The sequence below is a fragment of the Geotrypetes seraphini genome, chromosome 8, assembly GCF_902459505.1.
Source record: "Geotrypetes seraphini chromosome 8, aGeoSer1.1, whole genome shotgun sequence".
Taxonomy (NCBI): domain Eukaryota; kingdom Metazoa; phylum Chordata; class Amphibia; order Gymnophiona; family Dermophiidae; genus Geotrypetes; species Geotrypetes seraphini.
The window spans coordinates 193,766,755-193,789,373 of record NC_047091.1 but is presented as its reverse complement, the minus strand read 5'-3'; the positions used below and the strand labels follow the sequence as shown (position 1 = coordinate 193,789,373).

At 43.3% G+C, this 22,619-nt stretch overlaps 1 protein-coding gene across 2 annotated transcripts in view; it reads right to left on the bottom strand.

Moving 5' to 3' along the window:
- RTN4R (reticulon 4 receptor) overlaps positions 1 to 21,183 on the bottom strand; it is a 41,385-nt gene extending 20,202 nt beyond the window's left edge. Inside the window, exons 1-3 of one of the 2 annotated variants that reach the window (XM_033956756.1) lie at positions 21,039 to 21,183; positions 20,695 to 20,797; positions 8,616 to 8,724 (exon numbers count right to left, since the gene is read on the bottom strand). The gene's annotated coding sequence lies outside the window, so the exon portion shown is untranslated. The remainder of the gene's footprint in view (positions 1 to 8,615; positions 8,725 to 20,694; positions 20,798 to 21,038) is intronic. The other variant, XM_033956757.1, reaches the window with a different exon arrangement.
- Between the last annotated feature and the right edge of the window lie 1,436 nt (positions 21,184 to 22,619).

Below are 22,619 nucleotides of genomic sequence, written 5' to 3'. Positions count from 1 at the left end.
GCGTATGTTCCAATTCAGCAGGAACTTGTCCAACTTTGTCTTGAATCCCTTTGGAAGAAAGGCAGGAGAGGGGAGATATGATATAGATGTTTAAATACCTACGTAATGTAAATGCGCATGAGTTGAGTCTCTTTCATTTGAAAGGAAACTCTGCAATGAGAGGGCATAGGATGAAGTTAAGAGGTGATAGGCTCCGGAGTAATCTAAGGAAATACTTTTTTACAGAAAGGGTGGTAGATGCATTGAATAGTCTCCTGGAAGAGGTGGTGGAGACAGAGACTGTGTCTGAATTCAAGATGGCCTGGGATAGGCACATGGGATTTCTCAGAGAGAGAAAGAGATAATGATTACTGCGGATGGGCAGACTAGATGGGCCATTTGGCCTTTATCTGCCGTCATGTTTCTATGTTTCTATCATATCACCCCTGAGCTGTTTTCTTTAAGCTGAAGAGCCCTATGCTTTAACCTTTCCTCATAGGGAAATTGGCCCAAACCTTTTATCACTTTCATCACCCTTCTCTGTACCTTCTCTAATTCTGCTACATCTTTTTTGAGATATGGTGACCAGAACTGCACACAGTATTCAAGGTGCGGCCACACCATAGAGTGATACAAGGGCAATATAACATTTTCATCTTTGTTTTCCATTCCTTTCCTGATAATTCTTAACATCCAGAGGTGTACTGCCAACTACCCAGATGAATGCAGCTACATATCCCGATACTTCAGAGGATGCAGCTCATTGTTCATGATCACTGATTAGAAATCTTGTTGTAAACTGCATTGAATCATTGTTGAAACTTACAGTATAGAGGAGTGTTTGTGGTATGGCATGTACCCAGGGACCTTTTACCACATGCGTGGATATATACCATAAAGTAGCCATGTATAAGATGCAGACCATGAAGTAGTATTTTGCTAGAGGATGTGGTTATAGCAATTGGCGCGACTGGCTCTTGAGAGGTTCCTGGAGGAAAAGCCCATAGTCTGCTATTGAGATAGACATGGGGGGAGCCTATTGCTTGCCCTAGATCAGTAGCATGGAATGTTGCTACTATCTGGGTTTCTGCCAGGTACTTGTGTTCTTATGGGTCAAAATTTTGAACATTATTCTGCATGTAAGAAGTCAACATACCTCTTTAAGCAATGTCTAAAGGTCTGAATTGGCCACTGTCGGAAGCAGAATACTGGGCTAGAAGGACCACTGGTCTGACTCAGTATGGCTATTCTTATGTTATGTTGCATTGTGCACATATATGGTGTTTGTTACCAGTGACATCTCTGTAAAAGTGAAAACTGTGGCTGTATAGCACTCACTTTACTGCCAGCAAAGACAACATATAGGCGTGCTATTGATATACATAGGTGTGGACTGAGGGAGTGTCAAATGCATTTCAGGTGCTATGTGATGAGCCCAACATATTGGCTAAGTTCAAAGGCCTACTAAAAAGTTGGCTGTTTAAGGACGCCTTTAACTGACCTATTTATAATTACACTATCTTATTTCTGGAACTTATCGGGACAAGGAACACTGTTAAGTAGAAACTTTTTGTCTCCTTACCCATCCTTTTCATTTATTTTGGAATTGTATTTAATCCAATTTTTTCCCCCTCCTTCTCAACAGTATTTTTACGTCATAATTGTTTTTAATGTCCTGTTTGTTGAAATTTTTTTATTTTTTCTATCTTTAATTTTGTAAATCGTATTGGATTTGGATATTTCGATTATATCAAATATTTTAAATAAACTTGAAACTTATCAAGTTTCAAGTTTTATTAAAATTTGATACTGTCGCTTATCAAATTTCTAAGTGAGTTTACAATTAAAATGTAAGGGGTAAAATTAAAAACCGCCAATGACAATCAAATATCATAAAAGAAGATAAAACAATATTAATTAAATACTTGATATTATACTTGATATTGTACAGATTAGACTAGACTGACAGGAAACGCAAGGAAGAGGAGAGGAAATACAATTGAAAAAAAGGAAAGAGAACATTGAAGGGAAAGACAAAAGGAGGGTCATAGCCCAGGGGCATAGCCATGGGGTGGGCTTGTAGGGAAAGAGAGAGGATACTGAACAGGCTGGAGGGCGGGAATAGAGGGAAAAGAGAGACTGCATGGGTTGGGGGTGGGAAGGGATGGAAAGAGAGAGGCTGCTGCACAGGCTGCGTTTGGGTGGGAAGAGAGGGGAAAAGGCTGCATTGTCTGGGAGTGAGAAGAGAGGGCAAGAGAGAGACTGCTGCACAGTCTGGGGGTGGGAAGAGAGGGAAAGAGAAAGACTGCTGCACGGTCTGGGGTGGGAAGAGAGGGAAAGAGAGACTGCTGCACAGGCTGGGGGTGGGAAGAGAGGGAAAAAAGAGAGGCTTTATGGGTTGGAGGGGTGGGAAGGAAGGGAAAGAGAGAGGCTGCTGCATGGGTCATGGAGTGGGAAGAGAGGGAAAGAGAGAGACTGCTGTACAGGCTGGGGTTGGGAAGGGAGGGAAAAAGAGAGACTGCATAGGCTGGGGGGTGGGAAGGGAGGGAAAGAAAGAGAGAGGCTGCTGCACAGCCTGAGGGGTGGGAAGAGAGGGAAAAAGAGAGGCTTCATGGGTTGGAGGGGTGGGAAGGGAGAGAAAGAGAGACTGTATGGGCTAAGGGTGGGAAGGGAGGAAAAGAGAGGCCATATGAAAAGATGGAAAGATGGCCATCCTGCGACTCTACCACATCCAGCATGTAGATCTACCATATTTTTGTCATCTGGGCATATTTCTGTGCTGTCCATAACTCACCCCCCCTATAATTTCAATGCATGTGCATATAGAAATGTAGAAGAAGAGTACAGCTCTTAGCATGTAAAGCATGTCAGACTCAAACCAATAGAGCAGGAACTTCTCTGCACAAATACTTGTATGTGTAGATTTTAACTGCAAACTCCTAATTGCAGAGAAATATTTTGGATGGATGCTGTATTCTCTTTCTGGAAGATACATTAAAACGGATGGGTTAGCACAGTGAGGGGGAGAAAGTGGATTGCTGTTGTACAGAGAGGCAGAGAGACTGGACTCATGGACCAGTACTATGGGGCTGATAATCAGCTGGCGGAAGACAGCCCACATAAGAGCCGCGGTTGGCACTCAGACCGGATAGTCAATGTTAGGCCATTTTTGGTGATCGGCATTGAATATCCAGTTGTTTTGGCTGGTACTAGCTTAACCAACTAAGCAAATATTCAGCAAAGACAGGCCTGCTATTTATATGGTTTGACTTGCCCGCTCGATTTAGCCAGTCAGCGCATTCTATTTGGTTTACTTTTTGGCACTGACTGCAAATATTCAGCAGAGAAAACTGACTAGGCACCAAAACACTATTTAACCAGTCAGTGGCCATTTCTGGCTGGTTAAACAGCTTTGAATATCAGGGGTTATATGTTCACAGAATAATAAAGTGTTATTTTTATCTTTCAGTCTGTAACATTGACGTGTTTAAGTCAAAATAGCAGACCCCACACATCATCAAACATTTGGACCAGGAGATGGCTGCTGGCACAGTGTCCATAAAGGTTGGCATGAAGGGAGTTAGGGGTTTACTGATGGCATGGCAGCTTTTGGATAATTAATAAAGACATGACACAGAGGCTGTGTAACCTAAGCACACATATGTTCATGCATGTAGTGAAAGGTCACTTGGACACACAAAGTCAGAGGCGTGAAGAAAGTACAAGAGTTTTATTTACAGCATGCTGGACTCTTGTGCAGTGAGCAGCCTGCTTACAAGAGTGCCAGAAACAGGAAACGCACGGACTTTTATGCCCTTTTCACAAACTAATATATGCAAAATCTACAACTTCTCATTTGTTACTTCTATAACTTTTCTACAATTATTATTGGTCCTAAGCCAGCACTTGCGATAGGTTCAGGGGTACAACTTATAGTCCTATAGGAAGCTAGTTCATTTACCTGCTTATCTAAGCCTTGCAGTTCTAACTGTTACATGTTTAGGAGGGCAGGGTTCATCATGGCTCAAACTCTTATCTATTTAGCTTACAATGTGGTAAGGCAGGGACATACATTTCAAGCAGATGATGTCAGCAGATTGTACAGTTTCCAGCTATGTAGGCCAGAGCAGTATTTCAAACAACAGTTAACCATTTCATGACCCTTCATTAGGATAGAATGCATGCTACAAGTGGATTATAATTTTATTTATTTATTCAATTTTCTATACCATTCACCCAGGGAAGCTCAGGTACTCCAGCAGTTTTCCCTTTCTGTCCCGGTGAGTTCACAATCTATCTAATGTTCCTGGGGCAATGGGGGGGGGGGGGATTAAGTGATTTGCCCTGAGTCACAAGGAGTAGCCTGGGTTTTAACCTATGGGTTAAACACTCAGGGTGCTAAGACTGTAGCTTTAACCACCGCGCCACACTCTCCCCATTGACAGGGAGTCAGGTTGTATCAGTTTTCCTGCATTGGTAGAGTGCAGTACCCATAGTGATGGCTATGAAGATCCCTGGGCCCATGACACCTTGGAACCCATTATATACCCACATACAGACTAATGCTTGGAATCTAATGTGCTAAACAAATACTTCTGTTCTGTGTTCACAGAAGAAAATCCTGGAGAAGGACCGAGATTGTCCGGCAAAGTTACACGAGAAAATGGAGTAGATTCTGCGCCGTTCACGGAGGAGGGTGTTTATGAGCAACTTGAAAAACTGAAGGTGGACAAAGCGATGGGACCAGACGGGATCCATCCCAGGATACTAAGGGAACTCAGAGAGGTTCTGGCGAGTCCTATTAAAGACTTGTTCAACAAATCTCTGGAGACGGGAGTGATTCCTGGGGATTGGAGGAGAGCGGATGTGGTCCCTATTCATAAAAGTGGTCACAAGGATGAAGCAGGAAACTACAGGCCGGTGAGCCTCACTTCAGTTGTTGGAAAAATAATGGAAGTGTTGCTGAAAGAAAGGATAGTATATTTTCTTGAATCTAATGGGTTACAGGATCCGAGGCAACATGGCTTTACAAAAGGTAAATCGTGCCAAACGAACCTGATTGAATTTTTTGATTGGGTGACCAGAGAGCTGGATCGAGGACATATGCTAGATGTAATTTACTTGGATTTCAGCAAAGCCTTTGATACAGTTCCTCATAGGAGGCTGTTGAACAAACTTGAAGGGCTGAAGTTAGGACCCAAAGTGGTGAACTGGGTCAGAAACTGGCTGTCGGACAGACGCCAGAGGGTGGTGGTTAATGGAAGTCGCTCGAAGGAAGGAAAGGTGACTAGTGGAGTCCCTCAGGGTTCGGTGCTGGGGCCAATCCTGTTCAATATGTATGTAAGTGACATTGCTGAAGGGTTAGAAGGAAAAGTGTGCCTTTTTGCAGATGATACCAAGATTTGTAACAGAGTAGACACCGTAGAGGGAGTGGAAAATATGAAAAAGGATCTGCAAAAGTTAGAGGAATGGTCTAATGCCTGGCAACTAAAATTCAATGCAAAGAAATGCAGAGTAATGCATTTGGGGATTAATAATAGGAAGGAACCGTATATGCTGGGAGGAGAGAAGCTGATATGCACGGACGGGGAGAGGGACCTTGGGGTGATAGTGTCCGAAGTTCTAAAGGCGAAAAAACAGTGTGACAAGGCAGTGGCTGCTGCCAGAAGGATTCTGGGCTGTATAAAGAGAGGCGTAGTCAGTAGAAGGAAGAAGGTGTTGATGCCCCTGTACAGGTCATTGGTGAGGCCCCACTTGGAGTATTGTGTTCAGTTTTGGAGACCGTATCTGGCGAAAGACGTAAGAAGACTTGAGGCGGTCCAGAGGAGGGCGACGAAAATGATAGGAGGCTTGCGCCAGAAGACGTATGAAGAGAGACTGGAAGCCCTGAATATGTATACCCTAGAGGAAAGGAGAGACAGGGGAGATATGATTCAGACGTTCAAATACTTAAAGGGTATTAACGTAGAACAAAATATTTTCCAGAGAAAGGAAAATGGTAAAACCAGAGGACATAATTTGAGGTTGAGGGGTGGTAGATTCAGGGGCAATGTTAGGAAATTCTACTTTACGGAGAGGGTGGTGGATGCCTGGAATGCGCTCCCGAGAGAGGTGGTGGAGAGTAAAACTGTGACTGAGTTCAAAGAAGCGTGGGATGAACACAGAAGATTTAGAATCAGAAAATAATATTAAAGATTGAACTAGGCCAGTTACTGGGCAGACTTGTACGGTCTGTGTCTGTGCATGGCCGTTTGGAGGAGGATGGGCAGGGGAGGGCTTCAATGGCTGGGAGGGTGTAGATGGGCTGGAGTAAGTCTTAACAGAGATTTCGGCAGTTGGAACCCAAGCACAGTACCGGGAAAAGCTTTGGATTCTCGCCCAGAAATAGCTAAGAAGAAAAAAAAAAAAAAAAAAATTTAAATTGAATCAGGTTGGGCAGACTGGATGGACCATTCGGGTCTTTATCTGCCGTCATCTACTATGTTACTATGTTACTATAATCTGTACCTTCCAACTGTATGTGGGAGGAATGAGAACAGACCACAGCCAATGACCTTACACAGACAAGGATTGTTGTCAATCCCAGGCAAGATGAAACCCAATCTAAAACTGATGATAGTAATATGTTACAAAGAGAGAAAAAGCCACCAATGACCGGAATGAGAGCAGGAATTCAAAATAAAATCACTTATTAATAATAGTATAACAAATAAGGCAGCAAAATCCATATGAGTCACGGTCAATGTTTCGGCAGCCTATACCTTCCTCAGGAGTCCATGTATTCTGTGCTGCACCATATCAAATTGTGTAAATAGGGGAAAAACCCAGGTTGGTATCAAGTTTCAAGTTTCTTTATTTTTGATATACTGTCTATCAAAATAAGTGTCTAAACAGTATACAATATAAAAAAATCGCAAAAAACAATTAAAATAAATAAATATAATATTTTATCAAATATTTAAAAAATCCTAGATTAATTTAGGTTAACGTACGTGAAACAGAAGGAAAGTAGGGGAGGGAAGGATTGTTTAAAATACATCGAAGTAAAATTAGTAAAAAAGGGATGGTAAATGGGGAGTGGTAAAAACATTAGGATGGGAATCACTTCAGAGGAAGCATTAGATGTTTCAAAGCTTCACTAAGATCAAGGGATTAAGAGACAAAAGCTGATATTAAAGAGTACAGGCATCTTTTGGCTTTAAATTTTTCAAGCGAGTTTTCTAATCGAACGTCTAATGGGAAGGCATTCCACAGAGAGGGGGCAGTGACTGAAAAAATAGATTTGCGATTAGTATCATAAAACACTTGATGGTATTGAGAGTAGATTTTGGCAGAAGAAAAACTTTCATTTTGTTGAAATAAGGCTTTTATGTTTTGGCATATTTTTGCCTTAAACTGCGATGGTTTGGTTTGGTTTGTGAATGCTGGACTTAAGCACAAGGTGATACAAACCTGAGAATTTATTTGACACTTGTTTATGCTGGTGAAACAATAAACAGTTTGGAGCTCTTTTATTATTAAAGCAGTACCAAGCTACCAAACATCCTCGCCAACCACTCGGCCGAGGTTTATGTGCACTGGATTAGGTCATTTGCTGCGCCCGGTCACACGATTTCAACATGCACATTGGACTTCCCTACCGAATGGCATCTAGTGTATCTGTCCTGTGTCTGTGTGCTGCCTCCAACCCCATGTATTTGGTCACAGTTGTGAAGGAGTGGGCTGGTGATTAGAGCAACTGCCTCAGCGCCCTGAGGTTCTGAGTTTGATTCCCACTGCAACTCCTTGTGACTCTGGGTAGAGAATGACATGGGGACGAATGTTTCCCTTCCCGTCCCATCCCAGTGAGTTCTTTTCCTGTCCCTGCAAGCTCTGTCCTCATCTGCACAAGCCTCAAACACTTTAAAATCATAAGTGTTTGAGGCTTGTGAAGTTAAGGTAGAGCTTACAGGAATGGGACGGGGACGGGGATGGGATGGATAAATATTTGTCTCCATTTCATTCTCTAACTCTGGGCAAGTCACTTTACACTTCATTGCCCCATGTAAACGGATTTGATTGTGTAAACCACACAGGAAAAGTGGTATATCCAGTCCCATGCCCTTTACCCTTCCTTTATGCCTTCAGATGTCCAGGTCAGAAGGAATGACACACAGCTGAGGAGTCAAGCCAGCCAATGGCGAGAACAGGGCATGTTGTACCTAGACCTGAGCAGTAGGGGGAGGAAGAGGGTTCCTTTTCCTCAGAATCTTCCTCCTAAGCTTGAAGGGGAAGAAGCTGAGGCAACAGGAAGTCTGCACCCACCAATGTTGGCCCAGGGAGCTGGTGACTAAGGTGTGAGCCATAAAGGCCAGGACTGAGAGGATGACCAGCCACAGCAGATGCAGAGCTTGATGTGCCCTGTTGCTAACAATGCTGACACTCCCTCCCTCCACTTGAGCCTGCAATGAGACCTGTATTATTACTGTTGTTGTTGTTATTATCTGATATATATTTTTTGGGGTGTGTGCAGTGTTTTGTTTTGTTATATGTAAATCTCCTTACTAAAATAAAACATTCGTACTGTTAATTTCTGCATGTTTCTGGGAGAAACGGTGAAAGGAAAACTTCCTATACCATACAATGTGATACGTTACCACCTTGTAGAGGAGAGACAATGAGCATATAGGTGCATAGTTCAGGATGAGATTATCACGGTCGTAGTTCATTTCCATTCAGAGGTTCACCATCTGTATTTTTGGAGTGCTTTACCAGAGAGAAATGGAAGGACACATAGAGGCTCAGGTCAGTTGGATATATGTCACCTTAGACCAGGGGTGTCCAATGTCGGTCCTCGAGGGCCGCAGTCCAGTCGGATTTTCAGGATTTCCCCAATGAATATACATGAGGTCTATTTGCATGCACTGCTTTCATTGTATGCTAATAGATCTCATGCATATTCATTGGGGAAATCCTGAAAACCCGACTGGATTGCGGCCCTCAAGGACCGACATTGGACACCCCTGCCTTAGACCATTCATTAATACAGTATATATACAATGCTTTCTTCCACATCAACCTCTCCACTCTACCTATTGGACAAATATTTTGGGCCCAATATTCAAAAGATTAATGCTCCCAACATTGAGAGTTATTCTCCTAAATTAGTCCCTTTGAAAATTTATTAAGGCTGAGTATATAACTTTCTACTCAAAGGGGCTAATATGATATAACATAACACAAAAATCCATTTCTAGACTGAGAACTCTATGCAAATGCATCACTAGGACTTTGTTTTTTATTTTATTTTAATGGGCTCAGCTGTTGCACATCTGTTGTGTGATCACACAACAGCCGTGCAAAATAAACTAAAAAATGTCACACTCTCCCCGACAGCCTCCCCATTCCTTCCTGACAAATGAAAATAATTTTTTTTAAAAGTCACCCTCCCCCCCCCAGCTCCCAATACCTTTAGTTGAAATCAGCAGGAAGGATGTCCACTCCCTCCTCTCTCTAGGCCTGCCTCTTCAAAATGGCAGGCTTTCCCCTTCTCGATGCATCCAATCAGGGCCTTAGGCCCCTCTCAGTGAATTCCAGGATGCATCAGGGAGGAGAAGGCTCAGAGAGAGGAGGGAGTGGTCATCCTTCCTGCTGATTTCAACTAAAGGTATGGGGAGCTGTCAGGAGGGAGGAATGGAGGGGGGTATTACTCCCTGCTCTCCTACCAGTTCAGTTGATCACAGCAGGAGAAGCCCTGATCAGCTGAGCCAGCAGGACTATCTGAAACCAGCTTCGGGCAGTCCTACAAGCTCAGCTGATCAGGGATTCCCCTACTGTGATCAGTTGGCTCGGCAGGAGAGCAGAAGTTGGGCAGAAGAAATTTGACACCAGAGATGGGCGAGGAGATGTGCCTAGAGATTGCTCATCTGAGCAAGCCCAGGCACATTTCCTCCCCAGCTATGGCAGAATTGAATGCATATTATTTGCATGCTATGCTAAGCATCACCCAGTAAAAACCAAATCGCTTCTACCTACCATAGTGTTGGAGCATTTGTGCATCCTGTCCTAGGTTCCCAGATTTTCTGTAATGAAAATTTGGCCCCAGCCCAGACTCTCCCAATCCGCCCCAGCCCTGCTCCCCCTCAACCTGTTTGCTTGTCAGGAGGGCATCTGTGCATGCGCTGGTGTGATGTGGTGATGTCACACGCATGCACTTGATGTCACTGCGTTGCATCAGACATTGCTGCTAGCTGGAAGCTTTTCAAAACCCGGACAAGTGCCAGGTTTTGAAAAGCCATCCGGACCCCCGGACATGTCCTCAAATCCAGACATCTGCTAACCCTACCCTGACAACATCAGGTATTCTGAAAACAGCAGCAAGAAGATCTGAAGGGTGGCCTAATGGTCAGTGTACTGAACTGTAAACCAAGGGCACTGCTTCAAATCCCACATCAACTTTTTATTTTTTTTTTATTTTTAAATGTGAGCCTTCAAACAGAGAGATACCTATTCTTCTCAGTGCTATTTGACATAGAAACATAGAAAGATGACTGCAGATAAAGGCCAAATGGTCCATCTAGTCTGCCTATCCACAGCATTCACTATCTCCTCCTTTCCCTAAACTGGGGTGTCAAACTCAGGCCCGAGGGCCAAATTTGGCCCGCCATTCCTTCCCTTTCACCATCCCGGCTTCTCAGTCTCCTCTTCAAAGCAGCCTGCAGAGGATCGCCGGTCAGCTGTAGCGAACCTCACAGGCTGCCATCGACCTCTGCAGCATGTTCCCTCTGCCATGATCCCGTACGTCAGAGGAGGGGTGGGACCGCAGGAAAGGGAACGTGCTGCAGAAGTCAACAACAGCCTGCGAGGTTCACTACAGCTGACCGGCGACCCTCTGCAAGCTGCTTTAAAGAGGAGACCAGGAAGGGAGGGAAGGAACGGTGGGCCAAATGTTGAAGGTGAGACTGAGAAGAAGGGGGAAAACAGTGTAGCACAATTGTCAAAACATTACGCTAATACGTATTGTATCTGAATATTGATTATTGCAATATTTATTATTTTCATTTGATTTTTGCTTAATGGCTTTAGCTGCCCATATATACTTTAAAAATCATTTTTACAGTGTGAGGTTATTGCAAAGAACTTGCTTTTAATCTGTCTGGGATTGGGGGAGGGGATGAAATAGTGTCCATAGTGCCCAGAATGTCCTCTCCGACGTCAGAATTGACGTCGGGAAAGACTTCTTGTCGGCGGGTGGATGTAAGGACACAGGAAGGAGGCACTGGGGGCACCAAGGACACAGGAAGGAGGCACTGGAGTCACTATGGACACAGGAAGGAGGCCATGGGAGCACTGTGGACACAGGAAGGAGGCACTGGAGGCACTATGGACATGGGAAGGAGGCACTGGGGGCACTAAGGACACAAGACGGGGCACTGGGGGCACTATGGACACAGGAAGGAGGCACTGGGGCACTAAGGACACAGGACGGGGCACTGGGGGCACTATGGACACAGGAAGGAGGCACTGGAGCACCATGGATACAGGAAGAAGTCACTGGAGCATCATGGACACAGGAAGGAGGCACTGGGGGCACTAAGGATACAGGAAGGAGACACTGGGGGCACCATGGACACAGGAAGGAGGCCATGGGGGCACTATGGACACAGGAAGGAGGCACTGGGGGCACTATGGACATGGGAAGGAGGCACTGGGGGTACTAAGGACACAAGACGGGGCACTGGGGGCACTATGGACACAGGAAGGAGGCACTGGGGGCACCATGGACACAGGAAGGAGGCACTGGTGGCACTATGGACACAGGAAGGAGGCACTGGGAGCACTAAGGACACGGGAAGGAGACACTTGGGGCACCATGGACACAAGAAGGAGGCACTGGGAGCACTATGGACAATGGAAGGAGACACTGGGGGTACTATGCACACGGGAAGGAGGCACTGCGGGCACTAAGGACACAGGACGGGGCACTGGGGGCACTATGGACACAGGAAGGAGACACTTGGGGCACTAAGGACACGGGAAGGAGACACTGGGGGTACCATGGACATAGGAAGGAGGCACTGGGGGCACTAAGGACATGGGAAGGAAGGAGGGAGGGAATAGAAAGGGACAATTGTTGAGCCTGAGTGCAGAAAGAAAGAAATGAAAGAAAGGATACACAGTCAATTAATAGATGTCCCCTTTTGATGAAAAAAAATAAATGGTCACGTTACCTCTGACTTACTTTTTCTGCAGTAGAGTTGGCAGCTGCGCTGAGGTGCAGGAAGATCCCATGAGGACTCATCTGTCGGCTCTGCTCCGGAAGAAGTAAGTTACGTTGGAAGGGGTGGACCCGGCAGACGCAGTCATTGCGGGACTTTGCCTCAACTCCCTGCGTCTGTCGGGTCCACCTCCTCCGACATAACTTACTTCTTCCGGAGCAGAGTCGGCAGACGAGTCATCGCGGGACCTTCCAGCATGCGGCTGCTGAGTCCACTCCAGAGCAAGTACGTTGGAGTGGGGTGGACTGGCAGCCAGCATCTACAGTCATCGTGGGACCTTGCTGAATGAAGGGAAAGAAAGGAGCAAGATTGCTGGAATGGAAGAGTGGTGGAGGGAAAGAAAGGGGGCAAGGTGGTATGGAAGGGTGGTGCTGATAGAATTGATGTACAGAGAAAGGGGAGAGACATAAGGGGGAAGGATATTGTAGGGAAAGAAAGGGGGCAGATGCTGATTGAAGAGGGGTGGATGGCGAGAAAAAGGGCAGACATTGGATGGTAGTGGGGAGCCTATGCTGGATGGAAGTGCAGATGGGAGAGATAAGGGAGCAAATGCAGGAAGGAAATGGGAAGAGAGAAAGAGGGGAGCAGACACTGGATGGAAGTGGACAGAGCGAGAAGGTACTAGATGGAAGGGTTGGAGAAACAGGGTACACGATGGAAAGAGGGGATAAATAAAAGGAGGGCACATGATGGGGAGAAAAGGATTGAGTTAGGGAAACACTGAAGGGGTGAGGAAAAGAGGTGGCAAGGTTTAGGTAGACAGTAAAAAAATGACATTGATGAGAGTGTAGTAAGAACGTAATCTAGACAGATGCAGAAATAAATTGAAAAGGAAAATGAGGGAAAAAAGGGAAAGGGATTGCAGAGGAGATGTGTGGGAGAGGGAAGGAGAGGAGAGAGATGCCAGACCAATGGGGGTGAAAGAAGAGATGGAAGGGGGAGGCATACAGTTTCTGGAAGGGGCATAGAAGGAAAGAAGATGCCATATAGGGGAAGAGAGACGGCAGACAGTGGATGGAAGGAAGAGAGTTACAAGAAGATGAGGAGAGCAGAAACCACAGAAGACAAAGGTAGAAAAAAAATTTCTATATATTTATTGCTTTAGGAGACATGTGTCACTGTTTCTGTGGTGCACTGTATGCAGAGTCCAGCTTCTTACTGGTTCAATTTAACCTTTGTCTATGTATTTCTATTTTATCCTCTCCTTTTACAAAACTGTGGAGCGTTTTTTAGCGCCAGCCGTGGTGGTAGCAGCTCTGATGCTCAGAATTCTATGAGCGTCAGAGCTGTTACCACCGTGACTAAAATCCACACTACAGTTTTGAAAAAGAGGGAGGGGTTAGTTTTGATTACATATTCCATACTACACGAAGGTGTTTTCTGTGTTCTGTGTGTTCGAAAGACATGGTTTTTTGTTAGGATTGACTGCAGGATTGATTTGTACTAGTCTGGCTTGTTTAGTTTTACAATGGGTGTATTGATGTTGTACTGCTCACTGCAGTAAGATGTTGTCTTTTCCTAGGTACTCATGTGTGACATGTGGCTTGTTACTAAAAATCGTGTTTTTCGTACAGATGGGGGGGTGTCAAAAAATGATGGGCCCCGGGTGTCACATATGCTAGGTACACCAGTGGTACACAATATTATAAATAAGGTTTCACCAGAGTCTTATAAAGGGGCTTCAATACCTCCTTTTTCCTACTGGCGATACCTCTCCCTGTGCACCCTAGCATTCTTTTAGCTTTTGCCATCTACTATTCAACCTATTTGGCCACCCTAAGATCATCCACAAAAGGCAAACCTTACCAGACAGTCCTTCTGCAATATTACTCACAAAGATGTTAAAAATACCCTGCTCAGGGGACAGAGCCCTATGGTACTTCACTTACAACATCCTTTTTCTCTGAGCAAATTTTATTTACCACTACCCTTTGTTTCCTTTCACTTAATGAGTTTTTAACCCAGGCCTTCACTTTAGGGCCCATCCCAAGGACACTCAGTTTATTTATCAGTTGCCTATGTGGAACTGTGTCAAAGGCTTTGCTAAAATCTAAGTACACCACATCTAGTGTCCTCATATCAAGCTGATTGGTCACACAGTCAAAACCCCCCATCAGATTTGTCCTTTAAGACCTGCCTCTAGTAAAACCATGCTGCCTCAGGTTTTGCAGTCCATTCGATTCTAGAAACCTCACAATCCTCTGCTTAAAAAGCATTTCCATTGGTTTACTCACCACTGAGGTCAGACTAACAGACCTGTAATCCCAACCTCCACCTTACTTCTGCTCTTAGAAACATAGAAACATAGAAGATGATGGCAGATAAGGGCCATAGACTATCAGGTCTGCCCACTCTACTGACCCACCCCCAAGTCTACTATCCTAGGGATCCCACTCCTGGTGACAGGTTCCCTTGGCTTAACCCTCTAAGGGATCCCACATGGGCATCCCATTTGCTCTTAAATTCTTGCACGCTGTTTGCCTCGATCACCTGCACCGGGAGCTCGTTCCAAGGATCAACCACTCTCTCGGTGAAGAAATATTTCCTAGTGTCGCCATGAAATTTCCCGTCCCTGAGTTTGAGCGGATGCCCTCTTGTGGCTGAGGGTCCTTTGAGAAAGAGAATCTCTTCTTCCATCTCGATACGGCCGGTAATATACTTAAACGTCTCGATCATGTCTCCTCTCTCCCTACGTTCCTCGAGTGAGTACAGCCGCAAATTTTTCAGCCTTTCCTCGTACAATAGATCCTTGAGCCCCAAGACCATCCTGGTGGCCATCCGTTGCACTGACTCTACTCTCAGCACATCTTTTCCAAATGAGGTCTCACCATGGTTCTGTATAATGGCATTATGACTTCAGGCTTCCGGCTGACGAAACTCCTGCAGATGCAACCTAACAACTGTCTTGCCTTAGATGAAGCCTTCTCCACATGATCAGCAGTTTTCATGTCTGCGCTGATGATCACTCCCAAGTCTCGTTCTGTTGAAGTTCTAGCTAAGGTCTCACCATTCAAGGTGTAAGTTCTGCACGGATTTCTGCTGCCGAGGTGCATGATCTTGCATTTCTTAGCATTGAAGCTGCCAGGTCGAGGACCAAACCTCCAACAAATGTAGGTCCTGTGTCATACTATCGGGTGAATTGCCGTCTCTCACTATATTGCATAGTTTGGCATCGTCAGCGAATAATGTTATCTTACCTTGAAGCCCCTGAGTTAGGTCCCCTATGAATATGTTGAAAAGGGGCGGGCCCAAGACTGAGCCCTGTGGTACTCCACTGGTCACCTCTGATGTTTTAGAGAGGGTACCGTTAACTACCACCCTCTGAAGTCTGCCACTCAGCCAATTATTGACCCATGTAGTTAGTGTGTCTCCCAGCCCCATTGATTTTATCTTGCAGAGGGACCACACCTGCTCTTATATGGTCCTCCAGATTCTAAAGAAGCATTGAAAAGATGAGACAATGGAGCCGCCAGAACTTCTCTGAGTTCCTTGAGTACTCTCAGATGTATCCCACCAGGCACCATCGCTTTGTCTATTTTTAATTTAGCTAGCTCCCCATAAACACAATTTTCTGAGAATCTGTCATAAACTTCCACACATCTATCCCCATTTGCATTTATTTTATGTGGTCCTACCCCCAACCCTTCATCTGTGAACACATAACAGAAATAATTGATAAGCAGTTCATCCTTATCCTTATCAGCTTCTACATATTTATCTCTTCACCTCTGAGCCATTTTGACACTTTCTGCTATCATTTACATAATATATCTTTTAAAAAAAGTCTTGTTCACTAATCTTTGCTCTTCTGACAGCTTTTCCAACTTCTCATAGCTTTTTCAGATATCTTTGATTGTCCTCCTCTTTCTGTCTTTTAATTTATGAAGACTAATCTTTTTTCCCATACTTTTTAATTTGAGATCCAAAGTGGGATTCTTTTTCTCTTACTTTTATTTACTTTTCTAACATAAGGTTTGTTTTGCCCACTATTGTTCTACTTTCTTCAGCTGTTCCCAACCAGTCCTCCTTGAGGTATTCCTCCATTTTGGCAGTTAGTTCTTTTGAAGTATAGAAGCTTCAATCTTGAATAAATCTTCCCCTCCTGCATCTTAATATTGAACCACACCATTCAGTGATCACTAGATGCCAAATGATCACCCACTGTTAATATCGGAAACATTTTCTTCATTTGTAAGCACCATAGTTCCATCCTACATGGGTTCCTTTACCAACTGCTGGAACAGTTCTTTCTGTAGCAAATCCAAGACTCCCTTGCTTCTAGAAGACCCCATTTATACTATAGAAATGTGTACAATTCTCAATACCACGTCTTCAAAAAGATATAAACAGGATGGAGTTGGCTAGGGGGTCTGTGTCATAAAGCATATAAGGACAGACTTAAAGACCTCAAAATGTATACTTTGAAAGAAAGGTGGCAGATGCGAGATGTGATAGAGATGTTTAAATATCTCTGTGGCATAAATACACAGGAGGCAAGTCCGATTGAATGAATCTCTGGAATAAGGGTGCATAGGATGAAAGTGAAAGAGGATAGGCTCAGGAGTACTCAACTCATCGTTTCAGCCATGTTGTGCCATTGCTTAAGAAAGAACACTGGCTCCCTTTATCAAGTTATATTTCCTTTAAGCTTCTTACATTAGTAGATAAATCTTTTCTCTATCAGCACCACTTTACCTCAATAAATTAATAATTCCCTACCAGCCCAACTGTCCTCTCTGTTCAGCCAATAATAACTTATTGGCTTTATCTTCCCTCTGAAATATGTCTCTCATCTTCTCAACTCTCTGCCTTCTGTTGTGTCGGGCCTAAGTTCTGGAAAGATCGTCCTCTCCATATGAGAAACTTACCTACTTTATAAGAATTTAAAATGCATCTTTTAAAACAGTCTTTTGCAGCATCATAAGCACAGCTCGTCCCTTTCTATCTACAAAATAATGCATTGTTTGTACTTTTGATTGCATGGTATGTTATTATAATGTAAACCGCAGTGCTTGTACATTTTAGGGCAAATTCTGCAAAGTGTGTCTAAAGTTAGGCGTAGTTTGGACATCCTCATTAGGCGCACTTTGTTGAATCATGCTGAGCAGTGCTCAGCATCGGTTGGACGTCCAACGTTTTGGATGCCCTTTACAGAATAGTTTTTTTAGGCAGGAGGTAGACGTCCAAACAATGTCCTTAATGTTATCATTCTGACGTTATTAGAATGGTGAATTTATACTATTTTTTAAAATTATAATTGTAAAATGTTAGCACCATACCATTTATTTATTTTTTTAATGTTTAATCTTTTTATTTATTTATTTTCTGTCAGAGGTAGTGAGTTGGATTCGAACTAGGAACATTGGTGTAGAAGGCTGTAGGTTTAACCAGTGTGCTAAAGAGTGAGCTAACAAGCTGCATAGCAATTATAAAACTAGGTTTTAAAGGCATTGTAAGGAGGTTACTTTTCAACATAGTTTGAGCTTCAGATAAGACCTGAGTTCTATGGACGGGACATAGGTGGGCTTTGGATGTTTCCAATGCGATCTGCTAAATAGGTATCAGGGTTTTTATTTTTGCTTTATTAAGCTCAAAATACATTTAATAAGCCACCACATAAACAGGACACATCAATACAAAAGATATTGCATGCAAAACCTACTAATTTTCTGGCCAAACAGCAATGGTATTTGCTAATTGTAGGACATGAAAAACACAGCTTTGTTTCTTGCTAAAGAGCTACCCTTTTTTTTCTCACTAAAGAGTGCTCCAATGAGGTCATTCTTCAAAGAGATACATTCAGAATACAAAGCACATGAGAAAAATATATAGATTGCATAGATTACTTCATTTGCAAAAGGTTAAAAACAGATAAAGACCTTAGCAAGGCTTCTAGTTCATTGCAAATGGAGGTGTGCAGCTGTACAATGGTGACCTCATTGTGAGATCATCAAGATGCACCTGGAAGGTAGAATGCCATAATTAAAATATATGTTTGGGGGAGCTGGTTAGGATTTGGGCCCACGTCCTCTGGAAGATGAGCAGAGGGTTTTTACCCATTGAGCCACAGCAGTTTCTGAATATGTGTTTCTTCCTCACATGTGATATGATAACTTAGAAGTTGCCATGCTCAAATCCTAACCAGCTCCCCCAGAACATATTTCAATTATGGCATTCTACCTTCCAGGTGCACCTTGATGATCTCACAATGAGGTCACCGTTGTACAGCTGCACACCTCCATTTGCAATGAACTAGAAGCCATGCTAAGGTCTGTATCTGTTTTATCTGTGTTTAACCTTTTGCAAATGAAATAATCTATGCAATCTATATATTTTTCTCATATGCTTTGTATTCTGAATGTATCTCTTTGAAGAATGACCTCATTGGAACACTCTTTAGTGAGGGGAAAAAAGGGTAGCTCTTTAGCAAAAAACATAAAGCTGTGTGTTTCATGTGCTACAATTAGCAAATACTATTGCTGTTTGACCAAAAAACTAGTAGGTTTTACATGCAATATATTTTGTATTGATGTTGCCTGTTTATGTGGTGGCTAATTAAATGTATTTTGAGCTTACCTAAGCAAAAATAAAAACTCTGAAAGCTATTTAGCAGATCGCATTAAGGATGTCCAAAGCCTGCCTATAGTCCGTCCACAGAACTCCTGTCTATCTGTAGCCCAAAACACACTGAAAAGTAAAACTGCTTTTCATTCATCTATAATTTTGGCATTACATGAACGCACTATGACGCCCAAATCAAAGCCTCTCCCATGCCATGCCTAGTTAGGTGCAGTTAATCCCGAAGGGTGCCCACAGAATTGTGGAAGCATCTCGAACTCGGGTCCATATCCTTAGGATGCCCATCTGCCAATTATCACTTGTAAAGACCCTTAAATCGCTCATTAATTACTTAGTCTGGATGCCTAAGTTCCGCCTAACTTTAGGCCGAACTTAGGTGCCCTTTATAGAATTTGGCCCTTTGAGTTTACTGTATATATAGTTTTAATGTAAACCGTTTAGATGCCTTAAGGATAATTTGTGGTATTTTAAGTGCCATTAAATAACTAAAGAAAAATAAAGAAATGCTTTATGGATAGGGTAGTGGATGCATGAAACAGCATCCCAGTGGCGATGAAGTCTGTATTTGATTTTGAGAAACACAATGGTTCTCTGAGGTAGATGAGTCATTTGGCCTTTATCTGCTGTCGTTGTCTATTTTTCTGTGATAGAGGATGACTGAAACTGCTCTTTTCAGTTTCAGCCAAAAATGAATCTGCCACAGAAAGTGTCTGAAAGCTTTTGGCCAAAACCAAAACTGCAGCCAAAACTCAGTTGTGTAAATGTGAACTATCCCTCTGCTAAACCCACAGTATCCAAGCCAGAATATAATTTATATCATGAAAGACCATATTCTACTTCCCAGTAAAACAGCCACCACACACATGGTCTGCAGTTAATGAAAAACTGAAACTAAAAGCCACCGTGTCACACTTGGAGTAGCAGCTGACGTCATATCTGAACAGAGAGTTTAAAGTACAGTGCTGCACTACAGAAATAAGGAGCTTATCCCAAATTTAGAGACTTAAATTCCAGCTAAAATTTTAAATCAAAAACATCTGTTTGAAGCACTCTATTTACCATACAAACTATTGTGCAAGATTATAACAGTACAAAAAAAAGAATACAGAATACCCCCCCAGGACTAGCTTACAACCCCTGTTGGTCTCATGGTATTGTCAGGGCAGGAAAATGTTCCAGGCATGGCAGCCATTTTGAGAGCAGAGCCAGAATGGGCAGGAGTAATTGGGGATCGATTCTCCCCCAATGCTACCAATAGACCACCAGGGATTGTATGAAAGACCCAGAGGATGAATGGGTAGGGGAGGAACGAAATGGGACAACTACTCTGACTTATCATTACACAGCACACATTTGGGGCTTCCACTGGAAACATAAGGTCATTGTTGGCTGAAAATGAAAATAACCTTTTGACGGAAACTGAAACTGGGCAGAAAAAAGAATTGAGGACCATAACTGGAATTTAGTCTCTGACATTGTCAATGCTATTGAGTCTTATTGCTATTCTAGACCCCTGTCAGAGAGATGTCTTTTGTTTGAGTAATGTACATTTTAGCTCAGCTTTTTCAGGTCTTTAAATAGGCTCCTTAAAGGTGAAAATTATTTGCAGCCTGTTTCCCTCCAGAGGGAGAAGAAATTCTGATGCTAACAGAAATCAATCTGATATAATCTACAGGGAAAAAGTCTAGTGCTATTAACCCAGAAATCATTAGCACAATAGCTGTGATTCAAATCTTGAAACTGATAAGATGGGGGTCTTCTACAGCATAATTTCCTTTTGAGACTTGACCAATTGGAACAGAAAGGCTCTTGCTGGAAATCAGCCACGGAAAAGCAAATTCAAAGCCTTCTTAAATATCATTCTACAGAGTTGACCTACTTGAAAATCGCCAGTTGCGGAGTCTCTTAATAGATTTTGAACGCGCAGCGTTATTCACTTTCTTTTTGCCTCATTAAAGTGGCACAAACCATGGAGTCTGGAACTACAAAGGAAACGTCAAGAAGATCAAAGAAAAGTCCTTTCGAAACAGATTTTCCTTGAAAGGAGCAGAACTTGCAAAACTTGGCTTCATATCTGAAGTCAACTCCTTAGAAATCAGACAAAGCGTAGGTTTATTTTATAGACAGAGAATGAAAATGTTCACTCCAGGTTTCCCTAAACCAGCTTCTTTTTCTAACGATGCACAGCAATCCTATACCATGAAAACTAGGCGGGGCACTTACCTTCTGGAATCACCATCTTCATTTGGAGGTTTTGGGAAAGGCACTTGCAATGAAAAGAGCAGCGGCTTTCCCCCAGAAGGAAGTCCACCCTGCTAGCCGGGATCTTTCCTGGAGCCAGGCTGCGGCTGCAAGCGAGAGGCTGCACTGCAGCGGCAATCAGCCAAGTCCAGGGAAAGCCGAAGCCATCTGACTCCTGAAACAAGTTGCAAAGCCCAGCTTGCAATGGCAGGCGCAGGGAGTTTGCACAAATGCTGGCTGCGCATCAGCGGCGCGCGCTCCTGCAGAAGTGCAGCTTCCACCGTCACTGCACTTCTGCCTGCATTGGGCTTCCTTCGGGAATGACCGGGAGAGCAAATGGTTGATCGGAGGACTATGAGAAGAAGAAGAAATATTTCCCCTCAAGTCTTGCACAAATCTTTCATGTAATGCCAACAGCAAAGGGACCTAAACTTTTTACTAGTGAATTAATAAATGAAAACATTGGATAGTCATTTGTTTATTATTCAATTTTCTATACTCAGAACGGTTTACATGAGATTATTCAGGTACTCAAGCATTTTCCCTGTCTGTCTCACAATCTATCTAATATACCTGGGGCAAGGGGGGGATTAAGTGACTTGGCCAGGGTTTGAACCCACAATCTCAGGCTGCTGAGGCTGTAGCTTTAACCACTGCACCACTCTAGAAATCAAAACGTAGCAGAAGAGAGACAAGTATAGGACAATCAAGCCATTGTGACATCACTGATGAGGTTGGTTCTTATTGGTGGAATGAGGCATTGTGACATCACAGTATCAGCTCTGGTTATCAGAGGCTAAAACTTTTCACACTATTTATTTATTCAATTTTCTATACTGTTCCCCCAGGGGAGCTCAGAATGGTTTACATGGATTTATTCAGGTACTCAAGCATTTTCCCTCTCTGTCTCACAATCTATCTAATGTACCTGGGGCAATGGGGGGATTAAGTGACTTGCCCAGGGTCACAAGGAGTAGCATGGGTTTGAACCCACAACTCCAGAGTGCCGAGGCTGCAGCTTTAACCACTGCACCACATTCTCCCCTTTAAAGAACAATTTCTGTTCATTTATGAAAACATTACAAAAGCATTGAAAATGTTCCCTCAATATCAGTGGTTCTCCACCTTTCTTCTTTTGTGACAGACCCCGACAGACAAGGTTCATGACACACAGCTGAATAAAGCACACCAAAATATTTCCCTGTTTATACATTTAGTATGAATTTGCTTACCCCATATCAAAAAGCTGTCCCAGATTCCACATTTTACAAAAAATATATATTCTCCACTGTACCCTGTAATTACTAGAATCCTGCTATGTAATTCTATCGAAAAATCCAGATATCTTCTAATTTGTAACTCCCTACCATAACATGTAATTTACTTGAATCGTTGTTATGTAATTCTCTCGGTAATGTCCAGATCTCTTTTAATTGTAATCCGCTTAGAACCGCAAGGCACAGGCGGAATAGAAATCACTAATGTAATGTAATGTAATATATTCAAACTCTAGTGTCATCTCAGATGTACACAAGCCCCAGTGGCACATCAAGCCCATGTACC